Below are 18,298 nucleotides of genomic sequence, written 5' to 3' on the forward strand. Positions count from 1 at the left end.
AAAGAAGATATCATTTTTGTAGTCTGTATTCTTTGCTTGTTCACATGTTTTAAAAAAACTTGATATTTTAGAATTCTGCCGATGGCTGACAGTAAAGAAAAACTGTCTTTTTTTCTGCCTGTTATGAAGAAAGTGACAATAATTTTGTTAGGCTGGTTGATTACATTAGAAGGGAAGAAGATGATGAGCAGGGAATTAATCAAATGACAAACCAATCCTAGAGAAACTGCGAAATATTAGAGTTTTCTTTTCTTTTAGTAAATAGGGTACATCTGGAAGTAAACTAGACCATATCTGATTAGTTTAAAAAATAATAGCTATGATTTCTTCTTGATATTTGTCACCTAGAGCAAATTAATTGAAGGTCCCACAAAGCATAGATAACCTAATAATAGAGCAGGACTGATGTATAATGAAAACTTTCAAATAATGTATTTTTATCTGCCAGAAGAGTTACAATTATTGTTTACTTATTACATATTGCCAGTTAGATACTACATGTAAGCTTTAAAGGAACTCAGTAATGATAAAGGAGGGTTTTTTTGGGAAGAAGAGTAAGTGACCCAAAACTCTGATCATCTGCTTACTCCTTCCATGTTCTCTGAAGCAGATGTTGTTCAATACGTTGCTGAAATATGGTGTTAGACAGAAAGGCAACCCTGATGGTGTGTGTCACTCATTTGTAGAAAATGGACTTTAAGTGGTGGAAAGGGACTGAATCAGTCTCTCCTATATTTTACCTTCTGAATTTATACATATTAGAATTTTCAAGACTTACAGGAATGCAAACCCCAGATTGAATGAGCTCTAGAATGTTTGCTGGGTCAGGGAAATTTTTATTTTTGCTTACTTCTTACCTACATGAATACTCAGACTTACTGGAATTTGGGAGGAGAATTGGTTACAAAAAAACACCACAAACAAGCAAACAACCCCCCTCTCAGAACAACACCTGTGTATGCATGCACAGAAGTATATTTATAAAATATATGTATTATTATATGTATCAGAATAAGGTATACTTGCATAAATATATGTGTGTGCACACCTATACATATTTATATAATACAATAAGTCGTATTTATACATGTGTATATATAAATACAGTATTTCACCTATAAAAGCTATCAGTGTCACAGTGATGAAATGAGACCTACCTCAACAGAAAAAATAAAGAACCTTCAAGTAAATAGGAAAGGTCCAAGGAAAAAGAAGATTTATAACTTAGGTTAGACCTCCCTAACTTTCACAGTGAGTGGAAGGCAGTCACTTGTAGCAGGAGTTCAGTACATAAAGTATGCTCAGAACTCAAATGTGTCACCATAAAACCAGAAAAGATATGTTTCAATGTTGAGTGAATAGTCTCCTGGCATCGCTCTGTCTGCTATAGTAAAAAAATATATGATCAGGTACGTGCAGAAAAGATCTTCTGTATGTGTTATAAACATGTCAGTTTTAAAAATCAAGCAGGATAGCTTTCTAAAAATCTGAGTTCACATTCAGACAAACAGAAATAAAGACTAAAGGTCTAAGACAACGAGAACATTCAGTACTTAAAAAGTATCTTTAGCATTTAAACTAAGCTATTTCAACTAGAAATGCAGGATAAAAAAAAATGTTGACTGTTTATGCAGTGCAACTAGTGCAGGCTGAACATAATGAGTACATAAATTGCTGTGAAATTCAGATTTTGGGTTGTATGAGTCATGCAACTCTTCACTATTGCACTACAGTAAACACCATCTCTCCCTCTGATGTACATCAGAAAGCTGATGATGAGTATTCTGGGTTTTTTTCTTTTGATCTGCTCTGACAGTCTTGATGACATTGAGAGATAGGAGAAAAACTAGTGAGGGACACCTCTCTGAAGGACACGTCCTGTGGGGAGCTAAAACTCTTAAAAATATTGTCAAATTTTGTTGATCAGCATAGAGTATTTTATAGACATACTTGTGCATCTTATAATATGCTGGGAAAACCACTAATTCCCATGAGGAGTTTGCATTAATAATACTAAAATCTTTAAATTACATTAATTTATTTCAATGGGACTGAAATTAAAGATTGTGCAACTTTTCAGGAGTCACTGAATAGATTAACTCTCCATGTAAAGCAGTGATCTAAACACATGCTGACATCATTCACAAAAATTGTACATTCTTTAGTGTAGAAATAGCATCTCAGCAAGCAAAGCAAAGTAGGGGCAAGAAGGACAATGAAATCCAATGAGAATCCTGCAAAAAGAAAATCAATAGCATCATTTCCCTAATAGCTTGTTTATTAGATATTGTTAAAAAATAAATCAGCAAACCCATTCTGCCCTGAATTCTTAGTCTTGGAAGCAATTTAAAGTAGAAGTCAGATTGCCAAAATTAGCCAATTAGCCAAAAGCAAATGCTTCAAGACTTGCAATAAGAATAAAACAAGTGGTGGCAAATGGTCAGTTAATAGTTGCAGTGGTCATCTACGTCCCACAAAGCAAATAAATATAGTAATTACCAGAACATTCAGAAGTCAGTGTACAAAACATGTATATAATCTACCAAAGCTGTCTCATCTGGGCAATAAATTTATTATTATTGCATCTGCTGATAAATGCACGCTTTAACATATTTCTGCTATGCAGGCTTTTTGAGAAGGCTAATAACAACATTTCAGGGGTAGGTTGCTAAATGGCAAATTGCACTAAGATTCAGGACATACTTTAGCCATTCACAGATCTGAGTAAAGTTCCCAGACTTAGCACTGGGCTGTAGGGAACAAATTTATTGCTAAATCTTGAGGTTTAGTTTTTGTTCTCTTTTTTCTGTTCCAATGAATCCAAAAGTAGTTGCAATGTTCTTCTCAGCTCCCTCAATTCATAAATCTCAGACGTGTAGCATATATATAGTATGGCATCTTGGGGTTGTTTAGGAATGCCTCTGCAAACAAATTAATCTTACCCATAACAGTCTGAGATTATTAGTGTAAATAGCTTATTTCTCATTATCCTGATTACACTGGGCAAATAAACATTATTTGCCTTATGCTGTCAGGACTGTTTTATTTATTCCAAATGTAATATTTTTATATTCCTAAAAATATGGGACTGATTTCCCTGTGGTGAATGCAAAGGTAAATTTTGGGAATGCTGATTGCTTGAGGCCAGTTAACTTTCTTTGTTTTCTGGCTTGGAGACTTGGCAGTCATTTAATGAAACTTTATTGTTATATGATAAGTGGTTTCTTTGAACATAGGTATCAGTCACCTTGCCTGAGAGAAAGCATGATTAAATGTCTTATTGGAGTTTTTATAAGTTGTTGGAGCATCTTGTCATATTCTGTGCTTGCTGATTTTTCAAAAGGAGCATTCAAAGAGGACCCCGCTATGCAGCACACCATGTCCAAAGAACAAGTCATAAGAAAATGCCTTTTCAGTTATTTATCTTCTGTCATATAGAGGAGGGAGGATATTGTGAGAATGCATCCCTTCTGGCGGATAATGTGACAGATCTAAGTTATAATTGTGCTATGAGTTACAATGTTGAGGTAAGGATAAAGTCTATACGAGATAGGTTACGTGAAGAGTCTTTTGCAACTGGTTCAGGTATGTTTCATGCATATGAAGTGCTAGGGCTTGGACAACAGGCCCAAGTCACAGTTGACCTATAGATGAATCCTGTATATTTTATAACTGATAACCATTGCGCTACTAGGTATTGTACTAAGTTATAACAACCCATTTATGCTGGTGTAAAAAGTGCTAAAGCATTGAAATACTGCAGCCTGAACAACAGGCCCCAAGCTGAAGCTGCTAACTTAGCATGTAGTCATTAATAAAATATGTAAACTCGCTAGTGAAAGACAAAATATAATCAGTAGTGAGGAGAGAATGTATCCAACTTTCCTTTCGCAGCCTTGTTCAAGGCTGAGAACCCAAGTGTTTGGCCTTGTTGGAAACTCCCTTGGTTCCCCCCCGAGCCCTGGCCAGGCTTCGGGTGGAATCCAACAGGAGAATGAAACCAGAAACTTTCTGCTCAAAACAAAGGTGCCAGCTGTTCTGGCTTGTCGATCTCTGGTATATAAGGCTGGACCCATTTGCAGCAACTTTGGGTGCCTCACCTACGGGTGGAGGCACCGCGTAGGATTTCCCCCTTGCCGGGACAGGCTCAACAAATCCTCGCTGTAACCGGGGCTGCCCAGCGCCTGCGGGGCTGGATGATGATGATAATATATGCGAGTGGTGATGTATTTCTCTTAATTACTATTCTCTCTCTCTCTCGTGTAGTACCCTGTATTTCTTTGTTTGTTGCTTTAAGTGCACTATTCTGCCTTTTCTTACTGCATGTTTTCTGTATTACGCTGTTACATTACTTGGTTATCACCAGTAAAATACGCCTGCTCTTTTCACTCTGGTGTCCGAGTTTAACTGGTATCCTTAATCAGCAAAACACATAGACTATGCCAGTCAATACAAACCAGTAAAACACATGCAATATAGGCCCATGGGCTGGACAAACGACAAGAAATCAGCAGATCATCAGTTTGGTGAGTCTGAGCTGACCTAGAAGATATTGTAAGGATGCTGGTGGCAGAGCCAGCTGGAAAGCAGGAACTGGAGTTGAAGTCTTCTTTCCTCCCTAGTTTTATGCACTTCTCCCAAAAGAAAAGGGGGTGACCTCATCTGCCCTTGACATAGTTCAAAATATTTTGGAGACCAGGACCTTTTCTGATTTCACCTTTCTTGCTTATTCTGCAGGATTATCCATTTCCAGCATACAGCTCTCCTGCTTCTCAATTCCCTACCTTGCTGATTGTTACCGTTTCCAAGTGTTCACCCTCTCTGTGCTACTGTACAGACTATCTCTGATCACCCCTTTGTGGTTACATATATTTGCGTAAATGTATATATTTATGCTTAGCTGCACCACAAAAGACTGAAGGATGTGACACTCTTACAAAAAGTGTTGTAAGATGCATTTTGTAACATTGCTAGCTGTGCTGTTTTAGTGTGCTTATGCCTTGATGCAAGGGCAGAAAATATTAACTACCTTTTGCTTAGGCTGCTTCTGCTTTATGCAGGAAACAGGCCCCTGCATTAACTCTGTTACACTGTTTTGAATAACTTGGGAATAGCTTAGCCACTTGATGAAAGTGATGCTGATCTGTCACTTGTTCTTGCACATCACATGGCTCCTGTTTCAAAACAACAAAAAAATGAAGATGGCTTACAACTATTAAGAATTTTAAAGCACAGTGGCCACAGTGAAGCCATTAAATTGCCTGCTTTGGAGACAGCCTACCCACTTGAAACCACGATTATTTAGAAAGTACACCTCCAGCTGGGACCATTGCTCGCTTCAGTGCTTTAGTTTCTTTGAGCTGAAGCTTGAAAACAAAAACATCTTAACATTTCAAAAAGCGAACTTGGCTTTAACGCTATGGAAAGGTGTGAATCAGTGGTTTTTCTGCATGGTGTATTGGTCTTCAGTTTGCTTTCCTTTTGCTGCTGATTTTTTCACAGTAGTGTGTATTTTTGGAGTTGCCTAAGTACTTCAGATTGTGTTTGTTTTAAATGAGTTTGTTTTAAAAGAGTGAAAGAACATATTCCCAGAAGCTGTTCGCTGCTTTGGTTGTTTGAGTGGTGTGCCATAGAGTTCCCCTGGCAGTGAGACTGTTGGGTAAGTAATCATCACTCTTAGGACTTTGAAGACAGTATGTTTTCACAGACTGTGTTATCAGTGTTTTAGCTTGAAGGTTTTGTTTTTCAAACAGTGAACTTCATGCAAATTCCTCATTTCCAATGCATTTCCCTGGCTGAAACTTCCTTTTCTGTGTTCTTAAAGGCAACATCACTGGTCCAGTTGTTTGTCATTATGGTGGTGGTTCTGATATTTTGGGGGCTTTTGTTTTTGGTTTTGCTTTTCTTCTTACAATTTTTTTTTTTTTTTTTTGAGATTGAACTTGTTCAGTGACTGCCAGGCCAGCACTGGAACATTAACTTTTAAACCAATTTGGGAACCTTTGTCCCATGTATAAAAGCTAGTTTTGCCTATTCTGTTTCCTGATTCTGATAGAAGCTGGATCAAAGTATTGTGGTTATTTGCTGTTACATGGGCTGAGACGTAAGATGTCAGTGTCTCTTTAGCTTTTAAATTAAAAGAGTAGGAAACCATTTTGATTTTTTTTTTATGACAAGTTATGCACTTGATGGAGCACAGAAGAACCTTTCCATTCTTAATTTCTTTGGAATGGCAACAGGGACTAGGTGTATGTATTGCTCAAGTGTAATAGCAGAAGCCACAGAAGAAAGGAGGAGGTCCAACAGGTATAATCTGCAAAGGTTGATGGGAATAGGACAATATCTCTTAAATCAGTATATCCAAATGTAGAGAAGCCAACGCCTCACTCACAATTATCTGTTCCTGATGTCTGAGCAGATCTTTGAGGGGGAAATAAAAGGGTGTTTCATTCCTCATTTTAGCTGCAGACGATGCACAACCAAGAGACGCTTTACAGATTTACTGGAATTGCGGCATTCAGCAGCATGTCAGTAGAGCTGTGCCCATACCAAAGAAGCCTCCAGAAATCATCCAGGATAGCAGTATGTGTAAGCAAGTAAATATATACTTAAAGATCAGATCATGGAGGAACAATCCAGCAATGAGAGTTGAACTGTTAAGAAATATGACAATAAGGATACAACGAAATTGTGCATTCTATATCTAATATAATCTGTTAAAACATGACTACTAGATACTTAAGGTGATGTAAACATTAAATGAGTCAAACTAATTAAAAACACCTATAAAATGCAATGATGTTTGCTAAATGAATCCCAGTGTGCTCCAATTAAATACTCAGCACTTCCGCTGAAATATCTAGATAATTGCTAAGCTGTGAATATTTTATTTTGTAAGGGTGCTGTGATCATACTTGCCGTACCTGGGTAAGATGGCTCTCCTTGGAAGCTGTAGAATTGGCGTTTGCATTGCTTTAACGTATTGTCTCAGGGGAAATGCATGCCTGTAGATGAGGTGTTTCTTTGTGACACATACAATTCAACTGAACATTATTCACAGTTTTGCCAACACTTCTCCAGAGTGTTTGAAGAAGTTATTTAAGAACTCCAGGAGTTGGGAAAAAAATGTGCATTTGAAACATAATGGATGTGTTGAGAAGAAGAAAAAAAAAAAAAAAAAAGTAGTGTAGTTGACAGATTTTTTATAGCTATGGAATGAATAGTGTTTTAATCCTTTGCACGGGAGAAAGGGTGAGGGAACAAAATAAATCAAATTAAAGGTCACAGGTAGTGCTTTGTCTTCATAACAAAAAGTTTACCTTAACAATTTATAAAGAGCCTTATTTTTCTGTTTTCTGTAATGACTCACAGTCTTTCTTCTTAGTGTTATTTAAATTGCCCAAGAAAGTATTTTGTTAGTCAACATTTAACATATTGAACTGCTTTGTACATAGCTGTTTTGGGGCTGCCTGCTTTGGAATAGTTAACTTTTCAACAGTAGTAATATCAATATTCTTTCAATTGTTTCTTGGTTTGTCTAGAACTACTGTTTCTTCAAAATACTAGTGTTAAGATCATCAGCTATAGGTGTTCAAATTAATGAAATAAAGAGAACCTCATAAAGTAACAAGCACAGCAGTTGTTTGAAAGTATTGTTAGCATGCCTGACAAGTGTAGCAGTTCCTGATTAAAAGGAAAACAAAAACCTGGAGGAAAATACACAGTTTCAGCCCCAACCCACAAACAGGGAATATATACGGAAGTTTCACCCTGTCAGTCCATGTGTTGAAGTTCCTTTTAAAATTAATGATGAGTTCTTGTTAGGCTTGTTTGACTGCGACAGCAGATTGATGCTTTGTTCAAATTCTCTTTGCCTTAGAGCATTTTTCTTTCCATCTTGGAAGAAACATTCAATTCATTATGCACATTTGGCCCAAGAGAAAAAGTTTAAGAAATGTGTGATTGTAATGCTTGGAATTAGAACTGTTTTTTAAAAGTTTTTATTTGGAAAACTAAAAAATTAGCAAGTCATGTTTGCCCTGTTTAATGATTAATTTAGAAAAAGACCTGCTGATGTTGTCTTTGCCAAGCCATTGCATTGACTGCTTATGTTTGAAAGGTAGCACTGCAGTTCAGATGGCAAAGTAGAAGCTCTCGTGGAGTCTTTTTAAAACGTTTTAAAAGCACTATGAACTCTTATTAAATCAATAATTTGAAAAAGTTATAATATTAAAAATTATAATACCATCATTTCACATAACCTTTGATAGTTCACATAGAATAAATTCAATACTGATATTTTCTTAGCAGTTTCTAAGGTAAGGCCATAAAATTCCCTTGACTTTTCTGTTGGAGAAATACCCTGACAAAGTATTTAAAAAGTAAATATGACATTTTTCTTTGGATTTTAGATTATTCAGAAATAAGAGTATTGGCTTTTTCTCTAGCTTATTGGTAACAATCCAAAGCTCCAAATGTTTGAATTTATAAAACCCATAATTCTAAATTGCAGTAAAACTACTGCGAAGAAATATTTTTCAGGTTGTCTGGAAAAGTATTGTTTATGTAGGTGGGGATAATTTTGTAGAGTCTTCTTCGATGTTCTGTGCTTGTTGACAAGATTAAATGCTGAATAGTAGAGCTGCCTTTGAGTTAGTAAATGGTATTTGCAGTAAAGCCTCTTTCAGTTTAGTAATACTACTTCAAATGTCCTAGTGATTAGACTGTAACAACTCATGTCTGTGTTTTTGAGGCTTCAAAAGTGTGTGGCTTCTCAGCATAATTATTTTCTTTCCCTTTTGTCTATGCAAAACATGTTGCACAGAATTTCCTTATAAGAATTGCCATAGCCAAAGCAATGCTCTTTTCCTCCTGCTTTCTTTTGATTTTTTTCTTCTTTTTCTTGTTTTTCGAAGGTACTTGATTTTATTTACATCTTTAATCAAACTTTTATCTATGATTGCATTATATATTTTGCTTCAGCAAAATGAGGGTCTGCAATAACATAGGAACCGTGGCTCAGCTCTTGTGTCGTAGTAGGAGTGTGATACACAGAGTCCTTCTTGTTCTTACCCATACAAGAACAAAAATCAGAATTGCATTGCTGATCTCCCTCCTGTTTTCCTGAAAAGCTGAGGCTTTGCTTGTAATTTCTACTGTTTTATTGACGCAAGCAGGTTCTTCAGGCCTTCCTATAAGAGGCATTTGAAGACAGATTCTGCAAAACTGTTGCACCACATGGGGAATTTTCATTCCATGGCAGTTTTAACAATGGTGAAATTAGCTGGGTTCATGTGTCATTTACCTTCAGAGGCTAAATGGAAATGAAAAAGAGGATGCAGTGCATGGATCTTATGCAAATGTCTGTAGGTATCTTTGGTTTTTGAAGTTCTTATTCCAGCTTTCATTGTTCCTGTTTTCTTCAGACTGAGCTTATTGAAAGTGTATTATGTCTTCTAAGTCAGAATGGTCTTCATGCAAAAGGACACTATATATTTTTTGAATGTGGAAAAACATGATAATATTTAAATACACATATTGAGAATTGTTTACTTATAGAAAAGTACTTCTTCTTCTCCAACACTCTTGACAAACATATATCATAGTAAAAATGCCTACACCAGATTTTCTGTTTTGTTTGTTTCTCTTTAAATTCTGGGACAAAGAACATGGGAACTATGAATATTCAGCAAACATCTAAATGGGGGTTATGGTAAGACGTTTACTTCTGAAGGTATCTTAAGTCTTCATTCATTTTATAAGGCACTACCGAGACAGAATACACATCTAGGCCTACAGAACTGAAGCAAATGTTTTACCTCAGCACTATAAAAGCAGTGCATTTTCTTTCTTTTTTTCTTTATTTCTGTTACCTTGTATAACATAAGTGATTTACTGTGTTACAAAACCAGATTAATTTGTAGTAAAGCATTTGCAAGAGTCTGACCACTGCCTTCCTGGGAACAAGGTTGACTTCCAAACACTTTTATCATGGGAGCATAGGCTGCAAATCCCCAATAATTTTGCATAGCTCTTTAAGTAACTAGTTTAAATGGCTACTAAATTCTTTAGATAGCAGGTTTTTATAATGGGACATTTTGAATGCACTAGTGAATTCAAGGACATAAACTTCAGCTAGATCTTTCAAATAGAAGATATACATATTCTGTTCCAAGAATATGTAAAACTCACCTTTAATTTTGCTTCTGCATCGGTATCATGTCAAGCCAGTTTTCCATTTTATATTGTAAAAAAGAAGCACAAGAGTAAATTGTACGACTTTTTGCATGAACATAATCCAGGGAAAGCCAACTATTACTGGTGAGATTTTGGTCCATAGTTTCCATAGGCCAGAAAATTGGAAGATAAATCACTATTCTCTGATTTGTTATTAAAAATAAAATGTAAACATGATTTGGAAGCTTTTCCTAAAAGTTTCCAGCATAATCGTTTCACATTTAAAGAAGCAATGCACAAAACTTAAATGGGTTTTTACTCTCTGCATGCCAGCTATGTGAGCAATATGTCTCAGGTGTCTTACGTTTCTGATATGTCCTGGACAAATGGAGGCTGGTGGAAGAAATATTTTTATTTATTTTCAACTTTACCTTTTAAAAAGAAGTACTTTGCTTACATTGCATTTAGGCAGAAGATTTTTTTCACTAATAAATTTTATTGCTTAAGCATGCATTGCTGCATTGAATACTTGGTATAGAATGAACTGTAGTCCTGACTGAAGCTTGTTGTGGTATCAAGGTACAAAGCAACAATAAACAGGTAAAAAAATCACAGTGAGAACACTGAACTCTATGTTTAATTTTGTGTTTTGAAGTATCCCATCCTTCATTAATAATCTTTAGAAAAGAACTTTTTTTTTTTTTTTTTTTTCCATTGGAATAGTTGCAGGATCCCTACTGACTTCCATTTTTATCTTGAAAAACTTTTTCAGCTGATGTCAGCTGACTAAAATTTGGATTTCATAAATAAACGTAGTGAAATATGAAGATCCTGAGCAATATTTATTTCGGAAGTCATGAGTACAAAATGTTGTCCAGGGAAACTGTATATTGCAGTTGACATAGACCTTTAATGTTTGGTTTCTTATTAGTGGTAACAATTGCAGAGCTAATCTTTGTATAAATCAATGGCAAGCTGATTAATTTCATAGCTGAAAATTCTATTATCTGAAGTTCCCAAGTGTTATGCTTTCACCTGCATAGGAATTAGCCTAGCAATGAAGTCAGGAAGTAAACTATTGTTTCTACATGGTTGGCTGTCTGTGGATGAAATTATATTTTATGCTCAAGATGTAGCTTTAACTTTTATCTTGTATTTAGATAGATAGACAGACAGACAGAACTTACCATACAGTCAGTTTGTATAATGTTTGTTATAAAAATATATAAGCCTTATAATGCTAAATTTATAAAATCTTTACATCCATAAAATATTTTGGAGTTTTGTATTGGCTACCCTTAAATTTTTCCACATATACACTGTATATCATTGTATTTATAGATCTCTTATTCCTTATTTAGAAAAAAATGCTGTGATTTGAAGGATGTCGTTAATGTGAATAACAACATTTCTAGACAGCTTGTGGAAACTAATGATCATGAATATACAGTAACCTACAAGTAGTTTATAAAGACTGCATGTCAGAGTCCTCTTTTCTAGGCAGATTAGCAGACTTTTTGCCACGTAGTTTTTTGGCTTTTATTGTGTACATGTCTCTCAGGGACTAAGGCTTCCCCTGTATTCAATATTACCTGAATTTTAGTCTTGCACGGAGACTATTAGTACTAAGACTGTTAGAGAATTAGTGGATACCATTGAAATTAAAAAAAAAAAAAAAAATTATACAGGTACTTTAAAACCAACTATTGAAATAATATTGATACTTGTTTGTAGCATGATAATGCCCATTACATCATGAATAAAAGTTCATTGTGGGTGCTGTACACTTGCAAATAACACATGGTTTTCACCCCAAAGAAGTGAACTCATCCTCCATTAAAATATGTATTAGAATCGTACAGGAGTATACTTGATTTTTGCTGTTTTATCAAGCTGTTTTATCAAATACTGTGGTATTTGATTTCTTCTTCTCTACAATGCTGAGAAAAACACAATAATTGTAAGTAGTCTTCTTATAAGATGCCAGAAATACAGGTGTTTTCAGCTCACAAAGTAGGTGTCCACTGGTATTACCAGGAATCATGTCAAAAGTTGAAAAAAAAATCCTTGAAATATTATCAATATTCCAGATTAAATGCCAAATAAAATCATCATCTCGTAAATCATAAGGCAGGATAATAATGATATCCTTCTGTTACAACTTACTCTGAGCAATGTTTTTCATCCCCATAGAGTTGTGCAGGGCCACAGTGTTTATGACCAACCATAGGCAAATTAATATGGGAATTTAGAGAGGCCATTCTGCAGGTCTTTGGTTTCCCAGCAGAAGGTGTGCAGCTGGTTGCTGGACCACTGAACAAGCAAGAGGAAGTCCTGCTCAGACTGGTTTCTTTACTAGACTTACAGTGTCACTGGACTGCAGCACTCCCTCACCCCTGACATAACCTTATCCCATGTCTTTGTTATACCATGGTCAAACTACTTCAAACATATGCTGTTAAAAAAGCTTAGCCATTACCCCCAGCTTGTGCACAATACAGTAGGGCGATTACTATGAAGTTTGGGTGGAGGTTTTTAGATCCTTCCCGCTGCTTTACTGTGCACAAACTGCTTGTTGGCGTTTTGATGGAGTTCAAGGTTTTAGTCTAAAAGTTTAAAGCCGTTAATAGAGTGGGTCACACTCTCTTGCTGGAATTCTGATCTTTAGGAATCTTTCATCTCGCTGTCAGAAATCTGAGGGAAAAGGTTAATCGTTGTGAGGGGTAGAAAGAAAGCTTCAGTTTGGCTTACATCTTCGTGGCTGTGCTGTCAGATCTGTGAAGAGCCTTTAAAGAGGGAGAAGTAGTATGGTCCTGGGCTCTTGAAAGAGGCATAAAGACTTTATTTACCTTTACAGATATTGGGGAGACACCTCTGATTCCTCTTGACTCTTTTTTCCTTAAGGCCAAAGGTTGAAATATAAAGAGCTTAGCACAGCTATAGCCACACCTCTGTACTTCCAGGGTATGTTCTTAGCATTGGATGATATGGCAGTTCATCTTCATGTAACTGAGACGTTGGTTGCATTCAAAACCAGAAGATCCATATCATAGGAAGAAAATGGTTCCTAAATCCTTTAAGTGGTCCTACATCCACACTGACTATTTCTGGTACTTCCATACCTTCACAGTAGGAGGTGAACTGAGCTGCTCCATTTCTCTGACTCCTAGCATGTGTTTCAATATGAGGCAAAGTTTGCTTTAGGCTAAGAAACCAAGGTAGTAACCAAATTTACTTTTCTGTTTAGAGGACCTGGTTCTAGAATAATTCTGTCTTAACTTTAAAAGACAGCTTTGCAGTATATTAGAGTTCCAAGATCATGCAATTCATAGAGCTGTAATTTTGATAGGACCCTGAAAGATATGAAAATGATAGTTTTTTCTATTTCAAAATTTAATTTCTGGAGGACTTTGCAGTTAAAAAAGGTCCATCTTTTGGCAAAAATGACTAGAGTGGCTTGATATGTGACATCTCCAGAGATCTAGTTTGTGTATGTTTCCATAAATATTACGATGAAGGATAATTTAGATAGTGAGTCAGTTAACTAATTCCCATGTAAAAAGATGCCTTCACCTTAGAAAAACAAAATTAAAAAATTAGGAATACAGAAGTTTTGTGCAAATCTGTTGTCTTCAGCTCCTCAAAGGCAACAATAAAGTTTGAACATATCTCCTTCTCTGCTATTGAACAGTAGATCAATTATTTCGCATAGTCATGCGGTTTTCTCCTTTCTAGAAATATGAAATGCTTTCCAATTGCATCAATATTTTTAACAACTGTTCAAGGGAAGATATTTCAAACAGAGAGGGTAGTCAGACTTCACTGGTGTGTCTGAATAGTTGGTAAAAAATTAGCATATCACCCGAAAAGCCACTTCTTTTCAAGATGTAAATAGAATTCTAAATATTTGCTGTGGGTGTGTTAACCTGTAATCCATTTAATATCAGCATAGTTGGAAGTTTATTCTTTAAGGTTTCCTTTCACACAGCTTTTCAACCTGTCAAAGTTTGGGTAGAATTCTAGTTTTCATGTCTTCTGTTTCTTTTGTTTGATTTTTTTTTTTTTTTTCTGTTAAAAGTCTGAAGAGAGTGTTTCTGTGTGAATTCACTCAGAGGGCTAAGAACATGAAAAAGCTAGACATTGAAGGCCAGCTGGCATTTGACCAGGTTTCAGTGATTTCAGTCAAATACCTAGAATTTTCTAAATTCTAAATGACTTAAGCATGACTGATTGAAATTCTTACTGTAAAGTTCCCCCGATCCTGTAGTAGTTTCAAGCACCAGGGACAAATCCCTACTGCAAAATGGTGAAATCATGATGACCATTCATAACATGTCAACTTGAAGACTTGGCACTGAGTTGCAGTTCAGAAATACCAAATCTACCATTTAAGAGAAGCAAAATTCTTCTAAACCTATTTTTATGAAACCAGTGTGAAACACAACACTCAGGAACTGTATACTGTATAGATGTATATTTTGTGGAAACAGTTGTTATGATAACAATGAGGGTTTTTTTCATTATAAACAGAATAAATAGAGAATAAAAGCTTTGCATGTCAGGTTACACCCACTTTGGTTCTTTATATAAAATACCATTAATTTTTGTATGGTGCTAATAATGTTAATTGATAGGGCGGTGAGAGAGGAATTTTGAGATTATGCAATGATTGTAATCTGAACTCTCACTATCCAGTAAGCATTGAAAATTTGTATGCTGTTTAGATAAAATTTTGTTGCACTTCTATAAGTCAGCAGTCACCACTAACAATTTGTTTACAGTTATTGCACATCATTTAAACTGTTTATAGATTTTTAAAAAAATAATTAATCTTACCTTTTTCCCTTTCCTTCTAATAAATACTTTTTATTTACAAATTATAATTCAATTATAACTCAAACCTCTCTATTCTGCATAAAAATTCATTTTAGCCCTGGACAACATGAGAGGATTACAAATGAGAACATTGGAAAATAAACCAGGATATAGGAATTATTTATGCAAATGAGTATTTTATTGCAATGAGCATAATGTGTTTATGTTCTGAGTGGCTTTAAAATCAAATTTATTTCTGTGGGTATGAGGACATAAATTAAAGTTTACAAGAAGAAGATCCGTATTCTCTTGCCTGTAGTAATAAGATTCTGTAAGTTTTGAGCAAATGGAAAGTGAGCTGAAGAAAGAGACAGATTAGTACATCTTCTCCCAACTAAGCACTCTGTAAAGTGTGAAAGACACATTCCATACAATCGTAATGTTTAGCATAGAGACTAACATTAATACTATTTACCCATGTACTTAAACCTGTAGGCACAGATGATGAAAGCACTCATCTTAGAAATAATGTTAGTTAGTCTATCTTGTTTAAGTAATACTACAAAACCACTCCTAATCTTTCTTAATATACTTATGGTTCGGGAAATTTTATTTGTGAAGTATTATTCAGACAACTGTTAAACAATCTGTAAATGATTAAACCGACTATTCATTCTGCTACATGGCCAACATTTTTAAAGACTGTTTTCCCATCTTATAAGAAAATAAAAAATTGGAAGCTGAAAAAAGAGTGGACCATACAGTCTTATTGTCTTTATCCAAGGTAGCCTTAGGAACTATTTGATCAGTTACTGTCTTGGACTTCTGATAGGAAAGCATATGAAACTGAATGACTAGAAACTAAAATTAGCTAACTTCACCAGAAAAATTGGATGAAAACTTCTAAGGGTGAATGAACAGCAATAACTTCTAAGGGTATTTGAACAACTGACTTAAGGTTATAGCGGTCTCGTAGTTTTTTGACTGACTGAACATTATTGTCTGCTTGAGCTATAATAGATTTGCTACAAGAATCCATGGCAGTATAAATGATATGATATATGATCCTGGTGGTCTGATCCAGCATTAAAATCTGAGACAGTAATTATCTGAAGCTGTGGTGACTCTGTTGTTTCTCCTGTCATGATACCCGTTACAAGATCGATCGTTTATAGTTTGAAGAAAATTTTGTTGGCTTTTTTTTTTTTCTTTCTGTGATAATTTTCATTTTCGATGTGATGTATTTTTCATTCTGTGATAATTTTTTCATTTTGGAGAGTTTTGGCTCTCCAACACTGACTAGAACATGAAATGTATGTTGGCAAGAGCCAAGCCAGTTTTAGTGAAGAAAGCACTGAGAATGAACACTGAATATGGAGATAATACTTATTTTGGATTTCTGTAAGACTCAAAAAGCCCTCTTGATTAAATGAATTCAATATTTTGATGCAATCACAGATGTTGCATTCAGATTAGAGCCAATCCTCAATAATAGACTAATGGACTAATTAATAGACTAATAGACTAGCAGAATAATAGACTAAAAATAGTATCAGAACATAAGATCAAATTCATTGAGTGAAGGTGTATTTCAATTTAATCATCATAAAGTATTACTTACGTAGCAATATAAGGTACCAGAGTGATCAGTTCTGTGTACCTAGTTTTGAAGTCAGATGCCTGCAAGTCCTGCACAACTAGTTTCATTGCAGTCCTGCATACAACCTGAAGTTCTTTCTGTCTGTGCTGTTGATCTTGGCAGCTACAAGTGATTGTAAACATGCTTCTATACACTGTCAGGTTATGCCCTGCACCTGGTTCTACCCAGCTGTCACATTTACGTTACTGTAAGAACCATAAAATTATGATCTGTCATTTGTGTTCATACTCTTGAGGCTTTAGTATCTTCCTGTACCTGCACTTTGAAGGCCTCTCCTATCATGTTGTGCTTGTACTCTTGGTGTCCCCTGCAACAATCCTATTTTTTTAAAAACAGCCTTCAAGATGTCTCTTTGTAATAACAAAGCTAATTTCTAATTAGCACAACTCAGTGACACATACGTCTTGAACAGTTCACTCCACAAAAGTAATAGTCATCAAGAATATACTATGTGCCATATATGCTAATATCTCAATCATAATATGTTACAAATATCGTACCTTGGTAACTGCTTGCTATTCCTATTTACTATTTGCATCAATATAACTGTTTTATTATAAAAATTGTTTACAGTGCACATAACCATGTCAGACACTTCCATGAACAAATTTAGCAAGCTATCTTACAGAGAAACCATTTCAAAATTTCACTCCTTTAAAAGTTAAAAACTTTTACTTTCTGGTATAAATTTTGTTCAGTTAGTGTCAAGCTTTCGTTCTGATCATTGCTCTGTTTATCACACCTTTGTCTTTTTTCTTTGCTTCCTGTCTCAGTTTGAATATTCTAATTAAAAATTATAATGGTCTAAAAAAGGCTTTGGATAACTTGCAAGGGCCAATTGATATATCAAGTGGCAGAAGATTTTTTTTTTTCTTACTTCTGGTACTGAAGTAATGAAAGAATAACATGGCACTACTTGGTTTTTTTTCTGGAATAGAGAAAAATATTCATAAAATATTTTGAGATATTACTTATGCATGATAATGTTTGACAGCATATGGTCATTCACTGAAAATTTTATTTTCACAAAAATTTTGTTGGTGATTTTGTACAGTGAGGAGACTAAAGGTTGAATATGACACAGTAATTATTTAAACCCCAATCAAGTTTAAAGGAACAGAATAATAAACCTGTTAACAAAAACCCACCGAAGTTAAACACACCTCTAAAACTGACAGATATTTACAGGAAATTTATATACAATTGCATAGAACATCTGACTTTGATCTAGTGTTAGGGTACATCAGTATAGACACTTCCTATAACCTTGATCATATTCTTAATAATTTAGAATAATAAATGCAAAGTTAGCAGCTTGAGACTTCCAAGTAGAGACTTCCTAAAGCTTCCAAAATATGCAAAATGAGGGTAGTATTTCTTTTGGAATTTTGAAATAATGTTTTTCAGGTAGAAGATCGCATATCACCAGGATCCACTGGAGATTTGCAAGTAAAAATGCATAATGTATCCTTTTAATATTTTATTTTGCAGGCAATCATATTATTTTGAAAGCTACATAACAAACATACTCATTTAGATTGAAATACCGTATGAGTTTGTATGAGAATCTGACTATAATGTAAAGCAACATTGTAAGGAAAACATACGATGAAACTTAACTGAAAAATTAGCTGCAATGATACTTAC

This window comes from Strix aluco, chromosome 8 (assembly GCF_031877795.1).
Source record: "Strix aluco isolate bStrAlu1 chromosome 8, bStrAlu1.hap1, whole genome shotgun sequence".
NCBI classification, from domain to species: domain Eukaryota; kingdom Metazoa; phylum Chordata; class Aves; order Strigiformes; family Strigidae; genus Strix; species Strix aluco.